The sequence below is a fragment of the Theropithecus gelada genome, chromosome 4, assembly GCF_003255815.1.
Source record: "Theropithecus gelada isolate Dixy chromosome 4, Tgel_1.0, whole genome shotgun sequence".
Taxonomy (NCBI): domain Eukaryota; kingdom Metazoa; phylum Chordata; class Mammalia; order Primates; family Cercopithecidae; genus Theropithecus; species Theropithecus gelada.
Window position 1 is genome coordinate 104,327,555 of NC_037671.1, and position 6,134 is coordinate 104,333,688.

Sequence of the window (6,134 nt, forward strand, 5' to 3'; positions counted from 1 at the left end):
AACTCATGAAATATGCAACAGTCTAGATTGTAGAAACTGGACAGTTGGCAGAGCTAAGTTACAGTAATTCACCATCTTGGGGTTGGCAGAAATGTGTATACAGTAACTATATTGTCAGAAACCAGAGCCCTGATCTCCCCTCTGTCTATTCTTTTTCACATAGCTTTTCTTCTAAAACAGAAGAATTACATTTGTTAATATTTGTTTTAAATATTAATAATAACAAACAAAGGCCATAGATGAAGCATTTCATAGGATTTCCTAATCCTTTTGGAAATTGTTTCAAAGAGAAGGAAATTATTATAAGTAACCAGGCATAACAAAATCATGTTTTAAATAAAAAAGGTAAGTATGAAAAGAGGATCAGAGAAGTGACCCTGAATTCCACTCAATTCCCTAAGAAGCTTCAACCTGTAACCAGAAGGATTCAGTCTCTGGGCCAGATTGGATCCTCAAAACAAAACTGGATCAGGGGCCTAGGCAGATACCCCTAATGTCTGGCACCAGCTATAGTGACAACCTCGCTTGTCTTTTGTTCTTTCCCTGTTGGGAACTTCTAGGAATTTACAGACCTATAAAGCCCAGCTATAAATCTCAAGCATGTCCACTTTCAGAGAAGAAAAATGCCAACAACCACCATTTAGTCTCTGAGGACAACACTTTTAAAGGTACCATTTTATTTAGTGTGTAAGCAGCTGCTTTATATGAGGTATTTAGTGGTTAGAAAGGAAAACTTCTTAATGGTAGAAAAATAACTTTTGGCAATTTTTAATAGTATGTAATTTAGTGGTATAGATAAGATTTTGATTGGTTGAAAATGAAGCTATAGGCTGGGCACAGTGGCTCACACCTGTAATCCCAGCACTTTGGGAGGCCAAGGTGGGTGGATCACCTGAGGTCAGGAGGTCGAGACCAGCCTGGCCAACATGGTGAAACTCAGTCTCTACTAAAAATACAAAACTTAGCCAGGTGCGGTGGCAGGCACCTATAATCCCAGCTACTCAGGAAGCTGAGGCAGAAGAATTGCTGAACCCAGGAGGCAGAGATTGCAGTAAGCTGGGATCTTATCACTGCACTCCAGCCAGGGTGACAAAGTGAGACTCCATCTCAAAAAAAAAAAAAAAAAAAAAAAAAGAAAATGAGGCCATGTAAGGACTTTTAATCTGTATCTGGTGAAAACAGAACTTTCAATTATCATAGAGTTTCTACTATGTGACATAGTGTTCTGTATCATTCTTTTATACAATTAATCCTCCAAAAAGGCTGGTTTAGGAGGCAAATGTGAGGCCTGATAATAGCCAGCCAAGTAATTTGACATAAGGCTAGAAACAAAAACCCAAAGCAGCACATCATAAAGATGAAATAATAAAATAAACTTGGGAATAATGACGCTGCCATCCAGCGTTAATTGATGTGCAAAAACACTCAGTTCCCAGGAGAAAAGAATTATTTAAATGCAAATTTTTATTATTCTACTACTTAAATTATAATAAATTCATGAAAATAAGACACCTCTCTAGTTTAATACATATATAACACCTAATAAAATATTTATGAGCCACATCCAGCAGTTTTATCATTTTGCATAAAAAATTGGTAAACATGATGAAACATTTCTCTAGTCCAAGGTCAAACATATTTGATATAATTTAGAACCACACAAAGTGATTGCAAATGCTATTTAGTTTGAAAACGATAGGCACCCTCACTCCCATGAAAGAACAAAAAGATCATGCTTTGAAAAAGATTTTAGAGCCACTGAATCTCTTTTTAGAGTATGGGAAGAATAGAAATACTTTTGATGGAGCAGTTTCTGACAGAAGATGATTTGGGTTTACATGAGATATACAGGACTATTACGCAGTTTTACTGCATGCCACAACATAGGATTTCTTAATATCTTTTACATCAGCCATACTAAGTCATCTGAGTAGAAGTGTATGAATATATTACAAGCTCAGAAAATGGCATCTAAAAGCAATAGAGCATTACAGTGTGAATCAGGAAATTTTTCATGTTTTAAAGGTTTCAAATGACTTGGTTTAATAAATAAATAAAACATAATACCCAGAAAATTGATGTTGAATGGGAAAAATAAAACAGGAAATATTGCTATTAATGACTTGGCATTCAGTACTTACATTATTGATGACTTAACATGCTGGCATGTGATTCCCAGTTGTTTTAAGGTGACACTACAGATGTGTGGTTCCCTAGAGCCATTTTTCTCTATCTCTGTTATGGCCTTTATCACTTGCTACCTTTTACATATTTATGTAAAAGTCTTTTTCTCCCTCTAGGTCGAAAGTTTCTGGAGGATAAGAAGTATATCTGATTTATCTTTCATATCTCCATGGTGCTTAGCACGTGATTTACATATATTTGGAACTCGGTAAATTCTCCAATAGAAGAAACAGTAAACCTTTTTTAGAATTGTGTTTTACAAGTTAAATTATTATGAATGGGGAAAACAATAGAAGAAATGTATACCAATATGTTAATAGAAATTGGGTTAGGATAGTGGAATGATTGTCTTTTCTTTTTTCTATTCTAACTTGTTTATAATACATTATTTTTCTTTTTTTTTTTTTTTTTTTTTTTGATGGAGTCTCGCTCTGTCACCCAGGCTGGACTGCAGTGGTGCAATCTCAGCTCACTGCAAGCTCTGCCTCCCGGGTTCATGCCATTCTCCTGCCTCAGTCTCCCGAGTAGCTGGGACTACAGGCACCCACCACTGCGCCCAGCTAATTTTTTGTATTTTTAGTAGAGATGGGGTTTCACCATGGTCTCGATCTCCTGACTTTGTGATCCACCCACCTCGGCCTCCCAAAGGGCTGGGATTACAGGCGTGAGCCACCGCGTCTGGCCATTATTTTTCTAATAGAGAGAATAAATAACAAAGTGACACTTAATATTCTACCAGGTTATATTACTTTATTAGAATTATGGTGACCCCTCACCATGACAATGACACCCCACCCCACTGCCCACCCTCACACTCCCCATCACCAACGTCCGCTTCTCCCCTGTCCTATCTAGCTGATTAATGATGGAACAGGGACAACTCGGAAAAGATAGGTTTGGAAGGAGTGGAAAGAGATGGTGGAGCAGAGGGAAGGTTTAACCCTGAGATTCATTCAGAATTCATTGATTCATTCAGAAACACGGAGTGGTCTAATGGGTGGGAAATGCTTCGGGTCAGACCATAGCAGTAGGGGAAGAATGCAGAGGCCTCCAAGTCAGAGGCAGCAGCAGAGCCAACTACACTCTAGGGGCCATCAGCCCAGATACCCAGAGACCAACTACCCAAGCAACATTGCGTTCGATCCAGGGAGGAATTAGGAGTTCAAGATCACCCTGGGCAACATAGCAAGACCCCATCTCTTAAAAAAATATTAGCAGGGCGTAGTGGCACATACCATGGTAGTCACAGCTACTTGGGAGGCTGAGGTGGGAGGGTCACTTGAGCCTGGGAGTTCTAGGCTGCAGTGAGCCGTGGTCATGCCGCTGCACTCCATCCTGGGTGATGGAGTGAGACCTCTTTGCAAAAATAAATTAATTAATTAATTAAATTAAGAAGAATAAACTATAACTGCCTAAAATGGCAAGAAACATCTTTTTAAAACATTTAACAATTGTTATGGGTACATAATAGTTGTATATATTTCTGGGGTACATGTGGTATTTGATACAGCTATACAGTGTGTAATGATTGAGTCAGGGTAATTGGAATACCTGTCACCTCAAGCATTTATCATTTTTTTGCATTGGGAACATTATAATTCTACTCTTTTGGTTATTAAAAATATGCAATAATTTGTTGTTAACTATAGTCACCCTATTTATTGTGCTACTGAATACTAGATCTTATTCATTCTATCTAATGGTATTTTCGTATCCATTAACGATTCCACTTCATACCCCCTTTATCCACTACCCTTCTCAGTATCTAGTCACCATCATTCTACTTTCTATTTCCATGAATTCAGTTTTTTTTTTCAGCTCCCAAAAATGAGTGAGAACATGCAATATTTGTCTCTCTGTACCTGGCTTATTTCACTTAAAATATTGTCCTCCAGTTCCATCCATGTCTTTGGAAATGACAGTATTTCATTATTTTCTGTGGCTGAAAATTGTGTTTGTATACCACAACCTCTCACCACATCTCCCACTTGCCAGCAACTACTCTCCCAGATACTCTTCTCTTTTTATTAATGAAGAATTGTCCACATTTCTGTTTAAGGCCACTGGATCCCATCACCTGCTCAAGGTCATCACTCCCGCAGTTCACTCCTCACTTCTGGATCATTTCCGTCTGCATGCAAATGTGCCATGTTATCTGAAAATCAGTAACAATCCCCTCTCTTGACCCCACTTTCTGCCCAGGCTGTTGACCGTTTCTGTTTCAGTTCACATCAAAACTCCTTGAAAACCTTACCTACCCTTACTGTTCCAACTTCGTGCCTCTCATTCTCCTTCAGCCTGCTTTAGTCTTCGTTCCTGCTCACTCCACCAAAACTGCTCTTGTTAAGTTCCCCCATGACTTCTATGTTGCTTAACCCAGTGGTTCATTCTCAGGCCTCTCAGCCACATCTGAGACAGTTCATCACTCCCTTCTCCCAGAAATCCTCTTTCCTTGGCTTCCAGGATCCCAGGCTCTCCTGATTTTCGTTCCACCTCATTGGCTGCTCCTCCTCAAATCCTTTGCTGACTCTCCCCCATCTCTTTGTTCCCTTAAAAATGGAGTGCTCCAAGGCAAGCCTTCAGACCATTTTTCTTCGGAATCTACACTCACTCTTTCGGCCATCTCATGGAGACTAATGGCTTTAAACACCATGTATATGCTAAATACTCCCAAAGCTGTCTAGAGCCCAGACTTTTCTTTGGAATTCCAGGCTCTTATCTCCAGCTATCTACTCTATTTCAGTGTCTAGCAGGCATCTCACTCTTAATCCTCTTTTTACTTTCTAAGTTCATTCTTTTTGCTCCTCCCCCTAGTCTATTCTCAGCAGGCTAGCCAGAGTGATCCTATTAAAACATGGGGCAGATCATATCACTCTTTTACTTCAGACCCTACAATGGCATCTGGTCACTCTTAGAAAAAAATCAAAATCCTTACCATGACTTATTTAGGCCTTACCCAGTCCGCCCGCAGTTAGTTTCTGTTCATTCTGTGCCAGCCACGCTAGCCTTCCAGCTGCTCCTGGAACAGGCCAGTCATGCTCATGTCTAAGGGCCTGCTCAGTTGCTGTCCCCTTTGCCCAAATTGCTCTTCCCCCGGATATCTGCATGGATTCTTCCATTGCCTCTTTCAGGTCTTCATTCAAACATTCCTTCTTGTGGAGGCTTTCCTTGACCACCCTATGAAAATTGCAATGCCCTTTCTTACCCATCTTCTCTAATTTATCACTCCCCTTGGTACTATCACCTTCTAAATATAGGTTTTTCTGATTTACTTTATTATGTCTCCCACATCCCCAGAATGTAAGCTCTATGAGGGGTGGGATCTCCATCTGTTACCTGATGTATCCCCATGCCCAGGTCAGCACCTAGAGCCATAGAAGGTGCTCAATATACACATGTTAAATATCTGATAATGTATCAGAGAATATAGGCTGCATGTGATCTTCAGAAAACCAGTTTTCCAGAGGAAGGGATCAGATCTGCAACTAGGGTTCTTTCTTAAATTCACAAAGCTGAAGCACTTGCTATGAGGCAGACCCTTGTGTTTGTGTGATGGGCTGTGCAGTCCCGGTGAACCCTCGCTGCCCATTCACACCACTGAAAGCTCTTTCCGCTGAACACCTGAAACTGAAACACCATGCAACATTTTTACTATTGGTTTAGGAGTACTCTTTTAGTAATGATCAGGCAGCTTTGTTTTCCACGAAATGCTTCTTTTTAAATGTTATTTTATTTTGTAGCAATAAAATAGGCTTCAAGATTCACATATTATCTCTTGCATTTATTCTACTTTTTAGTCATATCAAGTAACTGCACATTTAAAATAAATAATTGCTGCCCACCACAGTAATACATCTTGCTTTCACTGGAGGTTGTAGCAAAAAAGTGAATTCTGGAAATGCTTATGTGGACAGTAGCAACCCACCCTCAGGCTGAGAATACTTGCTGGC